Here is a 17,175-nt window from a genome sequence, read left to right as displayed (position 1 = left end):
AAAGGAAGACATCTAGGATTAAATTTTGAGACTTTCACTATTTCCTGGAGAAATGGCATCAAAAAACACCTAGTGAAGAGTTACAGGGAGATAATTTGGGAAGCATTGCTATTAACACTTTATCTTATTGCAAAAATAATGGCCACATTTCTGTCTTGATCTCAGTTTATGAAGAATTTTTTCAAGTTTATCCCGGGATTGGAGTGGTGTATTTTCCAATCTACATGGAGCTGGGAGAGAGGCAGTCAGATTCTCTTTTGCCATCTTATGCCAGAGTGCCAGGGGAGAGGTCTGTAAATGCTGTCTCTCCCCCACCAAAAAACAGTCTGTGCCCTTGAAAGAAAGGAGGAAGGGCTGGTGAAAATGGCCAGCATGGCTGACAATTTCTGTATCCAGTGATGCAAAATGCCTCGTGATTAATCTTGTTTCAGTCACCTTTACCTGCTCAGGTCCCCTATTTGCAGTGAAGCACAGATAAAGTTTAATTCCTCAATCTGCAGTGGAGTGCTTTTTCATCACTGTATCCTGCCTGATAAAGAAGACAGCATGTGAATATGCAAGGGAAAGAGTTTAAAGCCAATTTCCATACTAAGGTATTTAAATAAAATTTTGCTTGGAGAATATCTGCACCAATCTAATCAAAACTGTTGAAACAAGTTTATTCTCTAATGTGACTGCTGTGATTATTATTTTCCCTAACCTACCAAGTTCAATTAGTTACACAATTTGTTCCATTTGGTGTAAGACAAACAACAGAAGTAAGCTATTCTTATGTTATATTGTACAGATTAAAATAATGACATTTAGTAATGTTGCTCCCATCTGCATTATTGAGCTAGTTCCCACCAGATCTGCTCAAACTCTGCTGAGGATTTGAAGCTCACAGCAGTGGGAAGCAGAAATTCCTGTAATTCCTTTGCTTGGGCATCCACCTTCACTGAACCTCCACTACTAAAGTTACACTTCTGTCTAAAGCATGGGACATCAGCCAAAATTCATACGGATATAAAGATACAAACCTGTTTTTCATTGGCAATTTTTTCTATAGCTTGATTAAAAATGTTTATAAATAACAGAAATATGATGCATTATAACAAGTATGTTGCAAGTACTTTTCAGTTTAGTCTATAGGCTTTGATAAAGACCTTCATAACATGTTCTAATATCTTTTTAAAGGTTAAACCTTCCAAGCGTTTGCTAAATATTTTACATCAAACCCTGCCAGTGGAATATATAGCTCAGGATTTCAGTTTGTTTCTTATTCTTTGCGTCTGCAGCATTTTGTAACATCTTGGATTGATTTCTAGTTCCAGAGTGCTGCATACTTCAAATGAGGCCTTTCCTGAATTGTTTTGAAAAGTATTATTTGCTAATCATGGTAACATAAATAATGCCACCATAGGAGTGGACCTTGGTACTAAAAATTGATGACAAAGAATGTCAATTCCTAGAGCAGGTGTACTATTGCTCTTGTCATGTAATTCTATCCTCTGAGAACAATGTGCTGCTCTAAAGTGTAATCAAGAGTGGTGCAATTCAGTCAGGCAATGCTCTCCTCAGGCTGATTCCATCTATAATATCCTGCCACTTAGGCAAAAAAAGGAAAATCTTTCCAAAGTGGTACTAATTGCTGTGCACCTTGAGCTCTTTTAGAAGTAGGAGAGCGTCAGGCTAAAATTACTTAGTCGTCATTTGTCATGATAATGAAGTGGTAGAACATTGCTTTAAATTTGCCTCATCTTAGGTGCACATTGTGTAATGATAATATATCCTGATAGGCACTATTCTTCATGCAATCAAGTTGCTATTTCAATGATTATTTGATTGAAAAATATGAAGATATATCTTCATAATGATATTGTGTGATGAAATCAAATGGCTTTAGTTTTAGGTGAAGCATGTGGAGGAATGAAAATCAAGTCGTAATTTCTTTTTGTAAAAACAGTGGGTTTAATTAATGGGAAATACTTTACAGAAAATGTCTTGATGAACATGGGCTTGCAGGTGATCTGAGGATATTTAAGTTTTAGTATTATTCCATGTACTGAAAATAAATATGCACCTTTGTATTAATATTTCACTGTGAGTAGTGAGGGTAAAAATATTTTGACTCAATGCTGCAATTAATTGTGGGAGAAGCTCTTGCTAGGCAAAAAAATATTATTTGTCTACTATTTTTATACAAGCAAGTTTTTTACTGTTTTATGATCATTACTTATGTTAAATAGTATTTGGATTTGTTTTAGTTTTGTTTAAAACTTGAATTTTTCATAAGGAACTATGTCAATGGATTCATTAATTACAAGCATTAAAAAAGACTCCAAACCTCTCTACCTTCTACCTATTTGAAATGCACCGGTGTCTTATACCAGAAAACTCTCTGATGTTAGTATTTTTCTGATTTATTGGTCTATTATATAAAGAAAAGGAAAATGGGTATGGACCTCAGCTTTTTATTTCCCAGGCTGCATATAATTTTATTTTTAATATCTAGCAATTTCAAAGTCGAGGTTATGACTGAACAGTCACTTTTTCCATGCTTCCTGCATGTGCTGGTTGCATGTACTGCATACATAAGATGCAAAGATATGATTATATTCTGTATAGTCACCAAGAATAATACAAATGCATGTGCATATGTGGGAATAGTCAAGTACACATACATATACAAATATATATATATGTACATAGGTAGAGACACTCATTCCTTTCCTTTGATCACTTTGACTTTCATTAGGAAGGTCAGGCAAACATCTTGGCATTTCACACAACAAATGCTAGCAAATGAAAACCAGGCAATTCAAAACCAATTCACACTTTGACCCTACATTCAATTATGCCATTTCATTTCATCTGCTGTAGTGAAACTATCATGCCTATAAAAATAAGTCTTTATACCATGGAATATGTCAGGATACTATGTATAAGGACATGTGCTGTCCTGAATAGTACCAAGATGATACTGCCACCAGCCTAAAGGAAGCAATTCTTTCTAAATAAAAAGTTGTTATGTCATTCCTTGGCTGACCATACACAATTTCTAGCACATTTTGGAAAGAATAAATTGCTGGAGGGAAGGAGAACCATTAAATAATTAAAATTTATGTTAGTGAAGTGTCTCTGTGTTTTATGTTCATATAAAGTGCAAGGGTCAGACTGAAGTGTTTAGATTTTGAAAAAGTGATAACATTGTTGACACTTGAACCCTCCTGGGTTTCTACTTATACTGTAATAAATCACCTTCCCCATTAAAATAAGTCTTTAGAACTGCCACACCTGTAAATTCACTGTAGGCAGTAAAATCAAATAATTTATCTTCCCACATAGATACAAAATCCAATTAGGAGCAATCAGATTGTGGTGCCACATTAAAAATGCTGCAATTTTACCTTGGATTGCCACAAATGTGTATTTAAGAAGCCAGGAAGCAACAAGGAGATATTAAATAGCAACCATTGGAAGTACACCACCTACACTGAAATTACAAGGTGTATTTTGACTTTGCATATTTCATCCTCTCATTATCACTATGGCCTAACCTTATTTAAGATGATTCTTTTTCCTGCTTCTCTTTTATTGGGCAGATAAATCTATTATAAGGTATGTGTGGAGGATTCTTAAGGTGCTTGTCTTCTGAGGTACAACCCTTGTTTTCCCTCTAGGGCAAATATCTCTGAAAGAATTAAAAAATGAGTTTTATCTAGTTCTTTTGCCTTTGCCACATGCACAACTGGACTAATTTCCAACTTTAGATCTTTGAAAATTAACTGTAAAATACACTTTGGTTTTTTTCTGAAATTGGAAATACATTATGAAATTTAAACCTGTAAGTATCAATAGTGGAAAATCAGTATATATTTACTAGTTTTCATGTATTCCTAGACTTCTGGAGAATTAGATTGATTTCCTTGGACAGTATTCTGTATACTCAGTATTTGAATTTACATTACATATGTAAGCAACACATGCAATATTGTAAGCATCAATATTCAATATTGTATTTTTCAGTTTTATCTTTTACTAATGTGATTTTTAACCAAATAGCTTTTCCTTATCATGTGCCTAGAAATCTTGAAAATTCTTCATTTCACTTTTAAATTCTCCACTTCTACCCTGGAAAATGTAATGTGACCCTTTGGCTAGCTGACATCCAGTCCCCTGTGATTTCAGACAACCATGCAGCACACCATCTTCCTTTAGTGGATTAAAAGTGAAATTTTGGCCCCTGTTTGTTTTTCAAAACTACACTCCTCTGTAGGCTAGAGGTTTACGTACAGATATTTTCTGTCTGATTATTTTTCTCTCAACACCCTTTTATTTCAAGTATATCCTTTTGATGTTTTTACCCTCCTGTCTGCTTGCCTTGGTTTCCTTCTTCAGATTATTTTAGCCTCTTTTTGTAAGTGATCTCTTCTTGCCTTCTCTGAGTCTAGGCAGCTTATATTTATTGCTGTAATTAAATTTTTGCTGGAAATGAAGGACTAATGCAGTGCAGAATATTTGTTGTGCATTGTCACTATAGCTTTGGATGATGGAGTTACACTTGCTTTGCTCTGTTGATTACAAATCTTCTTTTGTGGCTACATGACATTGTAAGCAGTTATCTGATGAGACTCTCTCCTCTTCTATCATCTCCCCTAAACTTATATTTTAGACATCAGTGAGGCTCCTGATGCTCCTGTGCTTTGCACAGTCATTTTACCATATTCTAATTCACCTTTTTTCAGAGACTCTTGTGCTACTATTTGCTAAAAATGCATTTTTCTAGGGCATTAGCCTAGGTGGTAACACAGGTCAGTCCTTCTTCCAGTGTTTATGCATTTTAGCTCTATCTTCCACTGTCCTTTTGAAGCACATGGTATCTCTTGTTAAATTCTGCAGGGAGCCAGATGATCTGACATTCCCATTGCATTTCCAGAAAATGTGCCAGAGACCATGACTGGGATTATGGACTTTAATCAACTAATCATGTTGTTTGCACTGCCAGCTCTAGAGTAGTTCTGAGGGAGTATTGTATCTTTGGAACAGGAAACATTACCATGGGTGAATAAAGCACTTAGTGCTTTTAGGGGTTTCCAGAAACAGGTATTGAATGACCTCTGTTTATAGGCTTTCATATTTCAAACTGTGTGCCTCTATTCTGCTTAATTTTCACTGTAGATATTTTGATATAGTCTGTTTTGCAATTCTGCTTTACAATTCTGTGTCTCAGTTCTTGATTCTGAAGAGACTGAAGATCCTCCTGCACATAAAAAAGTGGTTATGGAGATAAGTTAATTCTTGGCAATATAACACTTAAAAATGCTAAAGATGTAGAAAACCCTTTATAGCCCAAAGTAAACAGGAATCATTTTCTTGTTCCTCCCCCTGTTGTTTATTCTTTAATTCTGTCAGGCATTTTCCCAGCAGCATGTTTGGATCTCCTTTTCCCATCTACTTCAGGCCAAGTCAGGAGAATTTTGATTTGTGTTTAATGGCTCATTATTTACTAATCTAAATTATTATCTGACATTTTATTTTTAGTGGTAACTTGACACAGCTACAAAGAAGCTAGGGAAGAGAAAAGGGTGTATCCAGGCCCCACTCCCAGTACAGGTAGGAGGTAAATGCCTCATGTGTTTTTCAGTGTGCCTGAAAACACACCATGAGGTTTATTCTCAACTACTGGTGAGATTCTTTTCTCATGACAAGTTAAGAAATTGCCTTGTGACTAAGAATGTGGCTTCTTGATACTCAGTCTCAAATACCAGCCCAGAGCCCCCTTCAATGAAAATCATGTAAGCATGAAATAAAGTCAGTATTTTAATGCTGTGCTGATACACAGCACTTCACAGAATCTGCACAATACTGAGACCTGTTGCTATATGTTGTGCTTTACAAGCTTCAAATTCAAGAGCCAATCACAGCCATGTTGGTGTTGTTTGGCACACTCTAAGAATATAATTTAGCTATCATTTAGCATGTGATATTAGAATTATTAAATATGCAGATATATTAATATTTCACTGCATCATTTAGTTGGATGCTTAAAAAAAGATTTTATGAATCTATTATTTAAATGAGATAAAGGATTATGTGGTTCTTTATGCAGAAAATATATCTCATCTCTTACTTTATTATCTCATTTGGTTTTAGATGAAGGATGTCAGATTGCATAATGAGGGAATGAGATCTCATTTTCACCAAGGCTGCTCAAACTTAATGCAAGAGTTTCAAGCTCCACTGTTCTTCTAAGTAATAAGACTCTATATGTCATACTTTTTTGCTTGTGAAATGTGGAGTAGCACATTGTGGAGCTTCTATTTCCAAGGTGTTCAACTGCCTGTGACTTTATTAATTGAAAATACTACAGTAAATAATGGCTTCCTGGGTTATAGTTTCTTCTTTTTAATATGCATGGGATTGGTTCTTCAGAGCTTTTGGAAGAGAGAAAATTGTGTGGTCAAAGAATATCTAGCAATGATGCATCAGTGATATTCTCCTACATACAAGATGTGCTGTTCTGTTGTTTTCTAAAAACCTAACTTCAAGCTAGGATGGATTCCAGAGGCAAAACTGATTTTTAACAATTTTTAACATATTTCTCGATTTAAATCTTCTGCACACCACCTGTCTCTGGTGATCATCTTCCATTAGAATTGTCATCCATGGGTTCTTCAGGCTTTTTCTTGGAGCACCTAACTATTTTTGTTGGCAAGCATGTGTGGCTTGCTTTGAAATGCTCAGACTGTGTCTGATTCATAAACCAATGGTGGCTAGGTTCATTTGAGTGTTTAAGTCTAATGAAATTATATTAAATTATTTAAGTCTAATGGAGCATAAGCCATCAGCCAGAATCTGGAATAGTGCCAAGACAGAGGTTCTGATTTTCTTGCTTTACTTGCTGGGTCAGGGCTGAGAAGGTCAAGCTTCACATGCACAGCTAAGTGAAAATTAAAATACTGCTGTTTACAATAATTCCTGGTGACATGTTTAAGAATTTTACATTGCCCTAGGAACATGAAGCCAGATATTTAAAGACTATTCATCCACAATTAAAGGAAATTTAATTGGTGTAGCAATCACAGTGGGTCACAGACACAGAAAAATAATTTCTGAAATGCAAGATCAGTAGAACAGCACATATTTTAATACTTATGGGGAAAGTCAATCTTTTGTATTTATTCCTTCCCCCAACATGAGGGTGAAGAAAAGCCAGTTAGGGTTTCCACAGGTGTTATGGAATTTTTGGGACCTTCAGGAATCAGATAATATGCAGAACCTTGGTGCTGTTAAGGATAAATGTGAGAGCAGAATTTCTGGGAGGCTGAGTTCACAGGATAAATAAAGGTATATCAAGAAATTTTAATTTGTTGCTTAACAGAGAAATTGGCTGGGTTTGGTCCAAGAAATCAGCAGAAATTATTCCTTAATTTTTTCACTGTGTTGTAGGGTGTTGTGAATATTCAGGTGACTGACTATACACAATTAAGCATATAATTCCTGAGATAATTTATTGTGCTGATTGAAGATATAATTTCATTTCTTAGCTTTGAGGAGGTTTGAGAGTTCCTCACACTTATTCTCTCAATTTATCTTTTTTACTATTGTGCTGCCATTTTTGCATGTTTTAAGGTAAAGATACCAAGCAACAGCAACTTGTCCTAACTAGGGCACTGGTCACTTTGTAAACAAACTTCAGTCACTGGCCTCCTGTTCAGGAAAGTGAGTCCAAGATCTCAAGTCAGATCTCCAGGGAAGTTGTAATACAATTATATGTAAAAATTAGCACTAGACTTTAAATCCAAATTTTATAAAATTAGGAAACAAATTATTAGTTCAGATGGCAATCAAGCAGCAGATATAAATAATCTAAAGGCATATCTTCATTGCACATCACATTTATTGGACTAGTCTGCCTTCAATAGAGCTCCAGATGGTTCCCATACTTATATTTAACAGCTAACTTAAATGTCAGATAGAAACTTCAAAATAACCTGGTGAAATCACCCAAGGCAAAATGTGGATAGTTGATGCATACAGAATTTGTCATTCCAATATGAACCTTTATTGCTAGTGTTGTATTGCCTTCAAATATTGGATTTTTAATGGCATGATAAGAATCTTCAGTAAACATTACTCAGTGATGGAAGACTATTTTATAAGTTGTTTTGTGAAGGGAGAATTATTTTCCTAGCAAATCTGGGATTGAAATATAAGAGATTTTACTCTCACAAAAATAATGTGATGCATACTCCAGAATTACCTGATCCAACCTTTCTTCAGGTGTCTGTTCAATGCCTTCATGCACATTCCTGAGATAGAAAAACTAAGTCTGAAGATATTATCTCAACATTTTGGTATACACACATAAATAAAATGATCCTTGTAAAACAGAAATACCAGAATAATTAAATAGAGAATAGGATTTTGATTTACACCTAACAGTTTAATTGCCATTGATACTGCTAATGAAATTCCAGAATTTCTTATTGAACCCTTAACTAAGATCTACCTTTGGACCCACAGATCTGTAATGTTTTATACAGTCTATTATTTAATTAGCAAAGGATGACCTTGGGTGCCCTTTGTGTTCCAGGGCACTGCTGGCTCATGAACAGCCTATTTTCTACCAGGATCCTTCTCCTCAGAGCTGTTTTTCAGCAGGTCAGCCCCCAGCCTGTGCTGGGGGTTATTTTCCCCAGGTGCAGGACCCTGTACTTGCCCCTGTTGAATTTCAGTCAGTTCCTCTCTCAATCCCTCCACCAGTCAAGGTCCCTCTGAAGGGCTGCACAGCTCCCTGGGGCATCAGGCACTCCTCAGCTTTGTGAGCTGCTGAGGAGGAATCTGCCCTTCATCCAAGCTACTGATGAACAAGCCAAACAATACTGAGCCCAGGATGGGACCAGGGGACACCTCCAATGAGAGGCCTCCAACTGTATCTTCATGCAAAAGGCAGATTTTGTGTTATTCTTAGTTTTAGGTGCTGGTTATCTGTATAAAGCTCATTTAAACAGGATATATACAGAGGATTGGGTTACAGCTTGATCAGTATTAGGTGAATGTTTTATTTATGCTGTTGATCTAGACAAGTCTACTCTTCATGTAAGCAGCATATGCACAGGACAAGCTTCCAGTAGTGTTTAGATGTCCAGGATGAAAACCTGTGCCACTGCAGCATGATAATATCCAGATTTTTCTCCTTAAGCTTGCCTAAAGTATACTTGTACATGCATTGAAAGAGGGCATAGGGGATACAAGGCAGCTGTGAAAATGACTACAGTGAAATGGCTTTGACCATTACCAAAAACTAAGGAAATAGAAAATTGCAATAGAACACATGCTGTGTAAACAATCATAAATCTGTAGTAAGTCTCTACTGAAGTGATATGGTGCAAGAATCTTTTTAGGACCCTCTTTATTCCCTTACAATTGTCTGTTTATATTTTATTTTCTTAGTCCTTTTTCCAATTGCTCTGCTTCCTAAGCATTATCAACACTACTTAGAATTTTGTGGCATTTATTTAAGTAGGGATTTGACATCTATTTTCATAGCTGAAGGTAGGCATTCAAATGTCCTTCAAAATTCCATCTGGTCAGTTGGGCTGGGTAAAATTAAGTCCAGATAGGTTTGAATTGTTTCCCACTGCCATTTCTTGAGAAGATTTGACCAGAACACATGAAAACATTTGTCCCAGAGAATAAACCATCTTTTGAGTGCTTACATATTAGCTTTGTGTTCAGATTTCAGCCATAAAGCAAAACTCTATTTTGTATAAATAGTATTATTCCTTCTTTGTTTCAAGCTTTTGTGTCCATGTAATTTTAAAATTTTCTGTATGAACTTCCTACTTTCTTTTCCATCATCAAATTGACTGAGTTTTTTCTCTGTCTACTTAACCCCTCAAAAAATAGAAAAGTTCTTTCAACAAATATAAGGCAATTTACTTTCTCTAACTCCCTCCCTTTCTTGCTGTCTTTTCTACATTTCTCTAGTAAATGAATAATGTAATACCAACATATCAGTATTCATGCACATCCTCATCATTTAGTGATGCCAGTAAATCAAAGCTGAAAACACATCTGTTTACAGAGAAATTTCCATATTTCATATACTGTATGCAAATTCTATGCAACTTTTGTTATTTCCTTGAAGGCAGAATGTTCATTCTTCTGATACAGCTAATTACTTCTGTATCCAAGTTTGACTTGCTGATGAGATATATTAATGGTTTTCAATACTGCATTTAGAATCTTCTCCAAACCATGCAGTTCATGAACTTAGTACACTGAATTTGAGCTACTGGGGATGGCCTCATCTTTAAAGACCCTGTAATTTTAAGCATAGTAAGTTAATACAAAAAGAAAAGAGCATTACTGTAAGCAGAATGACAATAGTAAAAAGTTAAACAAAAATATCTGATCTATATTTCTTTGTATCTTAGTTAAATTATTGCAAGCACTTTGGCTTGTGCTTTTTAATTATTTTTACCTTCATGCAAAAATTAAATGTTCTTCCATCAGACATTTAAATACAAACCTACTTTCTAGGGTTGAACAATAAAATGTAATCCCACTAGTGTTTTTTTGCTAATAAAAATAATTTTCATTTCTTCATAGCTTAATTGAATAGACTTCCACTGCATTAAAAAAACATTGTTTATGTAACATATAATGATAATTTGAGATTTTTTGGGGCCTTATAGCTTATGTACCTTTAAAGAATGTATGCACACACCAACCTATGACCTAAGAAATACCATTTTATCAGGACATTTCTGTGGCAAGAAGTTTTCTCTTTCACAGATTTTATGGATATTCTCATGTCACATAAAGAAATCATAATTGAGCACCTGACAAAGATACATTGACTAAAAGGTGTGTATTTCCAACAATATTAGCTATCTACCAAAGTATAGCAATAAAAGCAGCAATCAGCTCCCCAGAAGAACTTTAATGGTTTTAATGTCATATAATATTTGCATGCTGTGGACTATTGGGAAACACTTCTATAATTGAATGTTTTAGAGACAAAGGCAGCAAATACAGTTTTAATTGGCAAAGTGCAGCAGTTCAAAAAAAGAGTTGCAACAAACCTCCTAATAATTTCTAGTTGCTTGTTGAGTCAAACAATGTTATCAAGGCCATCTGCAGTGTTACTCTGATAATTATAATTATGTTAATAGTTTAGTGAGTGCATTGCTTGATATTAGGGGCTCCTTCCTTCAGTGCTGCAAATTCTGCAAATCTATTTACTTAGTGGGGTGGAAGCAGGACTGAATTTTTGCTCCCTATAAAGAAGTGGGGAAATGCATTCTTTTCTACTATATTTCCTGAATAAATATCCACAATTTTTTTTAAGGTTAGGGCTAAGTTTGTCACATTATGTAACAAAGTAGTAAATCTAATTTATTAATTAATGAGTTTTCAAGAGAGTGATGAGCAGCAGAGGAATGATTGTCCTTCCTTCAAAATTGTGATGGCATCAGATTTGTCTTGGTATACTGTCTGCCTTTCCTTAGCTTCATTGTAAATCAGGCTATTTGGTCTCCTCACTTTTATGCATATTGAAATTTCCTAGAGGAAAATTCCCAGCTGTAGTATGCACATTTTTTAGAGAAGCTTCTCTTTAGAAGGCTGATGTCTTTGAGGACATGGTATTGTTTTGACTGTAGGTTTAATGCTTATCCTTTAACATTTATGGTCTGATGCTTATGGTTATGGAAGGTCTAAATTATGATTTGTCAGCATAATTAGATATCCATCCATTAAAAGAATTACCTCATTCAATTGTTGTTGTTCTTTTTTTAAGCCAGCTTCTTTGCCCATAATTTTCTCACTGCTATTATAAAGCGTAAGGCTGCACCAGTGCATCAGGATAAAATTCCCTTTGGGCACATGTGCTCCTGTGCTTCTGACAATGAAGGCATCAAGGGAATGTAAGCTGATTTGGCATACACTTGATAGCAGTAAAATCACTAACCAAAAATTATGAAAGTTTTGAATTGCTGAATTAACTATTCCTCTTCATGTCCTTCAGAAAATTTAACCATTTTCAGAAACAAAATCCAGGTCTATTCCTGTATCCTAGCTTTTCCTCAGTAATCTTCTTGCATGGGACAAAGTCATTCATTGAAACAAAACACCAAGAAACTAACAGCCACTTTTTCTTGCTGTCCTCATCCTGAATCAAGCACATGTTGATTCTTGGGAAAAAATCATACACCAATGCTATAAAAACATCCATACAACTGATAGTCCATGTCAACCCCCCCACAACTGTTTTCACCATTGTTATATTTCATTAATGAAAACAATACATGAAGTGAAAAGCCCCTGAAAAAAATTAAGCAAATAACATCATACATACAATATAGTTGACAGAAGGAAGTTATAAAAATTAAGCTATAATAAAGGATTCTTTTTGACAGAAGCAGATATCTAGGTAAAATGTCAGTCTGAATAACTAAAAGAGACAAAATAATTAATGAAATTCAAAGTATAGCACTAGGTTAGTAAAAGTTCAAGGAGGTGAATTAAGGCTTTATTTTGTTTTAAAAATAATTATATACCTTCCATAATCCAAATAATAAGTGTACTCAGGAAACCCTTAGAAATCTGAAATCACCTGCATTATATCTACAATCACCTAGTTATGGGTATTATGCCTGAAATGGGGGGAATTACATAAGCCAATTACATAAGGCAATTAAACTCTACCCTCACCAGTGCTAGTCAAAGCAGCAGGTGGGTAAAAAGACAAAAGGCTGTGTCTTTAAATAGAAGAAAGCAGGTTTAGATTTGGAATTATGAAGAAACTTTTGGTGTAAGGGAAGCCCCATTTCTGTAAGAGTAGGATGAGGCTTTGAGCAATCTGGCCCAATGGAATATTTCCTTGCTCATAGAAGGAGATTGGAATTAGATGATCTTTAAGGTCCTTTCCAAACCAAACCATTCTGTAATTCTATGAATGTTTTTGTATCTGAGTGAAAAACCGTAGATGTGAAAATCAAAACCACAGGAATGAATACATTGGGAATAAACAGGGAACGTAGACCTGTGAGAAACTGGTAGAAAGGTTTCAAATGAAGACCTGGATAAAGGAGTGGTGCTAAAAAACTTTCCTTCTGTACTTGACTTGTGGTGTATCCAGAGAATAAGGGTTTCTTGGTTTTTCTGCCATATTTACACAGTTATATTAATATATAGGAAGTAAAACTGTGAAAGATACTAAAAAAAAAAAAAGGAATGGTGCAGTTTAAATAAATTTAGATGAAAATATTAGCATTGGATTCCTGAAAAAAGAAGATAAACAAAGGCAGAAAATTTGGAAAAATAAAATATTTGTTATCCCAGTTAAATATTGTACAACAGAAGTATGGGTTGATGCTCTCTATGGCAAAAGCAGGTTTGGGCTTTGCAACCAGGATCAGAATTGTGGTCTGGCTTAACAAGTGCATAGGAATACACTGTAATATTATACTTGTGAATAGTCCTGGTGACTTCTGAAGGTCTTGATGCAAAGTTTTTTTTAAATGGTTGATAAAATTTCCTTTGACTGGATGGGGTTTAAAGCCTAAGTATTGTCTGAAGAGATGGAGCGTGCTACCTGCAATCTGCCACAAGTATTTATTCTGCCTTTTCTGTTATAAAAAATAAATATATTTAATATATTCTTATCATCAGATCAACCAGGGTTTAATTTCTTTTTTCCTGTTTGTACTTTCACTTCATTTCTCAGTAAAATACAGCAAGTTATTTGATATTTAAAACAAATAAATCTTCTGTCTGGAGATTAATGATCCTGGGAGAAATTATTATAATAATGTTGGATATATTATTTTGACAATGAAATATGTAATTTTTTAGTAATTCTGGCAAGGAAATGGATTTAATATTCTTAAATGCTTAGAAAGGTTAAGAAATGAAATGCAAATGTGTTTCTCTATTAAGCCAGTACATTTCCATCCAAACTGAAGTGAAAAAAGCCAGCATAGTGGGATCTCTTCAGATTCACACAATACATAATATGAAAAACAGCATTCCCAGCACATTTGTTCTTTCTTTTCCAGCTCATTTACTTTTCATCTATAAGCCTATTTGGAGCTTCTATTACACAGTGAATGATTTTCCAATTTATGCCACATTCACTCATATTTTACTTACTGTCAGTAATTAAAAGAACACTTCTTTTGTCTTTAAAGTTAATTTTATTGTCATAATTAAGGTTATGTCTTAATCCTGCTTAATTTTATGGGAATTTTAGTTCTGTGAATGGGATAGGAGTTTGTTCAGCCTTCTTGGCATTGCACTGGGACTGAAATGGAAGAGCTTCATTTACTAAAAGGTGGGTAGAAAGATCCTTTAACTGTGTGTACACTATCCACATATTCTGTTTTGGTCTGAAAGACTGTTCATATGGCAGGGCTTGTTCAACTAGCAGTCCTAACTTTGAATAAAATTTGCATTCAGGAGAAAATCTGGGAATCCAAGAGATGCCAGTGTTACTCCATGTGAGTGTGCATGGACACAATTGCTGGTAAACACCTGCTCCATCCTCCATGAGCCTCATGCTGGCCAAATCTTGTATCCTGAAAGCAACTTTTATGTACTTGCATGTATTGGGTATTCCTGTTGATAGCCCTGTATATATTTAAAGTGGCATAGGAGCTGTTTCATGTTTTCCATTGCATTCTCCTTTTTGGTGTTCTGGTACCAGACCTGGACAAAAATGTGGAGTTAAGTATAGGCGTTAAAGTGACTGCTACCTGTGCAAAGCTGAAAGTCCTGTATGAAAAAGGAATATTGCACTTCCTCTGTCACCATTTTTTCACACAAAATCAAGGAAACAGAATAAAGGATTAGTTTTTTCTAGAAGAGGCAGCTGTGCCACAGTCCTCTGGCCCTGTTTTTCTACCTCCCATCCCCAGTGGGATTTCAGTTTAGCCGAGTCCAGCTCAAGAAAAATCCCAATTATTTTTTTAAAAGTGGGCCAAATCAAAGATCAACTAGTGTTGTGGTGCTAGCAAACTGTTTGGATAAAGGCCCATTTCTCTCATTTTGGAGATGTGTATACTTGTGTGGGGGTGACAGATTTGTTTTCATTTTGCTGCACACTGCTTTCATTTTGTAAGCACTTTTATCTGTGAGTGACTGTGGGAGGCATGTAACAGTATTATTTAAAATTTCAGAAAGCAGTTCTGCTAACAAATTAAATTAACTGCAGATTGTTGCACTGAGAATTCTGACATTGTGCCCTTTGTGGTGGAGCTGCTAGCAGGGATGTGTTGCCTAAGTAACCAGTTTTAATTTACTTGTTTGGACACTTGTATGGAACTTAGATGTAGCAACCCTGACCCAATCCATTTCATACATTCTGGCACATTTCTGATCTGTTCATTTTTTTGTTTAATGAGATTTTGTTCTAAGGCTGACTTTCCAGTCTTAGCATTATTTTTTCCGTGACTTCCCAGTTTAAGCTTTATTTTCTGTTGTAGTATGTTTTTAAAAATCCTTTCTCCTTTTGTGGTTTTTTTTTTTTTTAAGCATTTGCACTCTTGTATCATTTAGTCTCTTCAAGAAATATGGCCACTTTTCATGGGAAATACACTGTCACTTGCTCTCAATTAAACAAATAAAGTCATTACTCAAATGTATTTCCAAGACTCTTAAATGGGCATCTAAACATTAATAAGTTCCATCTTTATGATAGCATTAGGACAGTATTTAAGACAAAAGCAAATTGTCCTGGTCATCTGCTCTGACACTCCACAGCAATTTAAATCAGCAGATCTCCATCCTTTTGAATACAGGAACATTAAAGTTGCAGTTTCTTAAAAATCACAAATTTAGAAGTCAGAAACAGTTTCCAGCCTCCTTATCCTAACCAACAGAGTGCACATGCTCTCAAAAAATTCTGTGTCTATTAAGCCTTGGGAAACCAGTTCCATCAAACAGAACTAAATACAAAAATTGAACTCTAAACTGAGGCCTGCTTGATGTCACCAGCAGGTTTTGACCTCATTTTATTCTCAAAAATTCCAGAGAAAATTTGTTTCTACAGCTGTTGACTGCATTGTCAGAAGGTAATTTATGACCAGAAAGAAAGAGGAATGTTCTCACTTATATCCCTATCCTCAAAACCTCCTAAGAGCTCATATATTGGAATAGATTTACCTTCCTTAAAAATTAATAGATTTTTTGCTAATTGTTTTCTATTGTGCTAGAATTTATAATTTCAAAATGAAGTTTGAGCTATTAACTGAAAAACCTAATGTCTTTCTCACTTAGGTTTTTTCTCCATGTGGTGCCTTTTTCCTGCTACTTCCCTGAACATCTCTGGACAAACACCAACCATTGTCATAATCTCTCTGAGTTTTCTTTAGAAAAAACTAACTTTGCCACCATGATGTCACAGGCAAAAAGACAATGAGAAAAAATTCATTTACTTCTTGTCATAACTGCTCTTTTCCAGTCTAGTAATGTTTAGAGCACACATTTCCCACATTATATACACTGGTAGGTTTGTACCACAGACTTGTATCCTGCCTACTGTCTTGGTACACATCTCCAGCCATTGCTGTGAACATTTCTTTTGTGCCACCAGGCCTGAAATTCATTAGTATCTGTCAGGTGCTGTTTGCTTGCCTCCCATGGAAGGAGTCAGCAATGTCAAAGCTGTCCGTGGTTTATGTCACAGGAATTACTGTAGCAAGAACTGGCACCTTGCTGGCAGCAGCCTCAGCAGAAGAACAAAGGAATTGAGGAGTGATAAAGTCTGAAGTGCATTGACAAAATTCTCACGGAGCTCTGACATTTTAGATCTTTTGAGAATCTCTTTCAGGGACGTTGTTAACCTCTGGTCCAAGGTGTGAAATGCCAATAGGTAGGATGAATGCTCACCATCATACTTGGTGTCTTCTGTTTAATTGGACAGGTGGTGATACTTTTTGTAACTTTGTTAGCAGAAAACTTCCGTTAGTAAAACTTAATTTTAAGGCAAGCTTGTCTAGGTACATATGTACAGAGTGATCTGAATTTGCTAGTAATTTCATCTAAAATTTTGGGTTTCTCTTTCTATGATCTAATCAGAATATTCTTTTAACATATATTGCCTTTAATAATTGTTTCTCCTAATATTACTAGAATATTGAAGATGGATTCTAGTGTATGGTCTATATTTAATAGATATCCAGA

The 17,175-nt window shown here is 35.2% G+C and overlaps 1 long non-coding RNA gene across 1 annotated transcript; it reads left to right on the top strand.

The window, feature by feature from the left end:
- Positions 1-461: 461 nt before the first annotated feature.
- LOC306799540 lies at positions 462-6,371 on the top strand. Its single transcript, XR_013773619.1, has 4 exons — positions 462-593; positions 3,328-3,488; positions 5,524-5,602; positions 6,136-6,371. It is a non-coding gene; the product is annotated as an uncharacterized lncRNA (long non-coding RNA).
- Positions 6,372-17,175: the final 10,804 nt, after the last annotated feature.

The sequence above is a fragment of the Erithacus rubecula genome (assembly GCF_903797595.1).
Source record: "Erithacus rubecula genome assembly, chromosome: 3".
Lineage (NCBI taxonomy): Eukaryota > Metazoa > Chordata > Aves > Passeriformes > Muscicapidae > Erithacus > Erithacus rubecula.
This window is presented reverse-complemented; position numbering and strand designations above follow the sequence as displayed.